At 40.2% G+C, this 2,704-nt stretch overlaps 1 long non-coding RNA gene across 1 annotated transcript; it reads left to right on the forward strand.

Moving 5' to 3' along the window:
- Positions 1–1,635: 1,635 nt before the first annotated feature.
- Positions 1,636–2,044, forward strand: LOC130089867 (uncharacterized). The gene is made up of 2 exons (XR_008807607.1): positions 1,636–1,703; positions 1,785–2,044. It is a non-coding gene; the product is annotated as an uncharacterized LOC130089867 (long non-coding RNA).
- The last annotated feature ends 660 nt before the right edge of the window (positions 2,045–2,704 follow it).

Below are 2,704 nucleotides of genomic sequence, written 5' to 3' on the forward strand. Positions count from 1 at the left end.
AGATTGCTGTATTATAAACCAATAAAATCGGTGTCTAATTGCGTTCTACTAATTCAGCTATAAACAATCAATATGACTAAAACTTGTCTATTAATACCGGTTTGCCTGAACTTTAACTTTGAAATGTTTTCACTGGTGCCCCGCCTCTTACTTAATGCCGTTCTATAGTATAGTGCTGGGAAAACAGAAAATATCATTGTGCTTTGCGAATTACCCATCGCTTGTTGGTAAATGGCGTGTACCACAGTTTGCTTTGCCAAATGCTAGACGTGATTGGCAAACGGTTTGCCAGAATATACCATAGACTGTAAAAAAGATGGACGACGCCCCTTCGCTCTTTTCCATTGGAGAGAACTGAAGCCGCCAGAGTCCCGATATGGCGCTGACATATTGGAACTTGAGTCTGCGCAGTAGCGTTTTCGGGACCAGTCATGCGCAGTCGTGAGCAGGAAGTAAAGCCGCGAAATCAAGGCCCCGCCCCCTCACTCTCGCTGAATCAATCGCAAGCACACGCCCTGCACTTTTCTTAAGTGGCCTTGTCTGCTCCGTTCCTCTCCAATGATGTCTGGGGTGTATTCCAGAAAGCAAGGTTAACTTACCGTCAGATAAACCTTGAACTCTTGGTTGGTTAACCCCAAACTTGCTTACTCTGGGTATGTCGGTTCCAAAACACCTGTGAGGAGTTAGTTTAATCAACCTCCTATTGGTAACCCAGAGTTAATGCGCGCGCACGGCGAGTACATAAAGACATTTTCAATGGATCGCCGATTTCAGGAGTCACCATGGAAACCAAGGGAGAAAAAAAGCGAGCTACATACGATACTTCGGTGAAACTGAGTTGGAGGTATTGATGCTTGCTTATGAAGACTATAAGCCCATTATATAAAAAAAAAAACAATAAAAAAAAACAATACTGCTGCATCAGCAAAAGAAAGAGAGTTGGCTTGGCAAAAAATAACGGACAGAGTAAATGCGTGAGTTTAGAAAATTATAAATGGGCTATTTTCCCCTTTCATTGTGACGCAAAAATTTGATAATGTATCTTAATATTTTATTTATCCTTATGCCTAATAAAATGTAGGTGTACCATATTAATACTTATGATTTATTGATGTTTTCACTGTTTTTTTTGTCAGTGTTTTAATAAAGAAAATCATCAACACTGTCACCATTTTAAAAAGGCATTTTGAATGCATTTTACAGTCATTGATTCACTTGTGCAGTATGCATGCTGCTTTGACTGCATATGCTGTATACTGTAATCTTATTACCAGTACTCTTAAATGTACTAATGTCCTTCTTTAGTTGTATTTGTTTAAGAATATACATTGAGTATTGAATATGCATGATTATCTTATATTGGTTTAATTATCTTGCAGTTGCTGATGGCCACATTGTATTATTGGATCCTCCTGCAACACCACACTCTGTCACAGTTGTAAGTGATTATTGTCTTTAGGTTTCTGTTTGCTAGACCAAGCATCCTTCCTTATTTTCACCGTAGGATGATGATGAAGAGACCACTTCTGCTGTGACAGAAACAGAAAATGTGGGGAGGCCCATAGAGGTATGATGCATAGAATGCATTCCCCCTTTTTAACATATAAGATAATAAATAAATTGTCATTGTCATTTTACAGAATATGGCAGCAGATTTTAATACAGCTGAGGGTCCATCTACCTCCACACAGAATCTTAGCAGTGTAAGAAATGTTCTGCAGTTCTCCTTCCTCATTTAAATATTTGGTCTGTGTTTGTATTACAGACTTTTTCAGTCTTTCTAGTTGCCTGCCAAAGAGCTGTATAAGGTCCACCTTCAAAAGCAAATAAGAAAAGGTGGCAGGAGATGGACCTTATACAGCTTCAAATGGAGGAGAAAAGGCTTAACCTAAAAAAGGCCAGACTTGAAATTGAATTGCTGGAGCACCAGCTTAAGGTGGGAAACAGTATGTGAACATTAATCTGTCATTTGTTGTTGAATGAAATCTAAAGCAATAAATACAAATGTATTTTGTTACAGGAAATAAAGAAACAATGAACAACACTGTTAACTGGTTTTAATTAAAGTGATTTTGGCAAATCATGTCTCATACCACCCTGCCATCTCTTTGGTCTACTGGGTTCACTGGGGGTTCACTGGGGGTTCCTCTTGGCCATCTTCATCGAGAGAAGGGGGGGCCCTCTCACATCTAAGTGTGGCAATGTTGTGAAGAACAACACAAGCAGCTATGATGTCACATGACCTTTCTGGGCTGACCCTGAGCCCACGCAGGCACTGAAACCTTGCCTTCAGGATGCCTATGGTCATTTCCACCTTGACCCGTGTTCTGCTGTGGGCCAGGTTGAATTGTGCCTTTGGTTCAGGGTAGGGTGTCATCAGGGCAGACAAGGGTACTCTGTCCCCCAGCAAGTAACCACTGAAGTGTCCTATAAAGGTAGTTAAAGTGTATAATTGCCTAAAAAAACATTGTGTAAGGCAAAACATACCCTGTTGAAATGTGTGGCACAATGATAACTTCCTAAACATTCTGGCATCATGTACAGACCCTGTCCATTTGGCTTCAACATTTGTGATGAGGTGGGTTGCATCACATATTACCTAGTTAGGGGACCAGTAATGAGGGTGATTTAATGGTTTAAACACTCAAACATTAAGCACCCAAAAAATGTATTGTCACCTGCACATTGATGCTATGGATTGACT

The sequence above is a fragment of the Rhinichthys klamathensis genome, unplaced genomic scaffold (assembly GCF_029890125.1).
Source record: "Rhinichthys klamathensis goyatoka isolate OS25496 unplaced genomic scaffold, OSU_Roscu_1.1 h1tg000138l_1, whole genome shotgun sequence".
Classification (NCBI taxonomy): domain Eukaryota; kingdom Metazoa; phylum Chordata; class Actinopteri; order Cypriniformes; family Leuciscidae; genus Rhinichthys; species Rhinichthys klamathensis.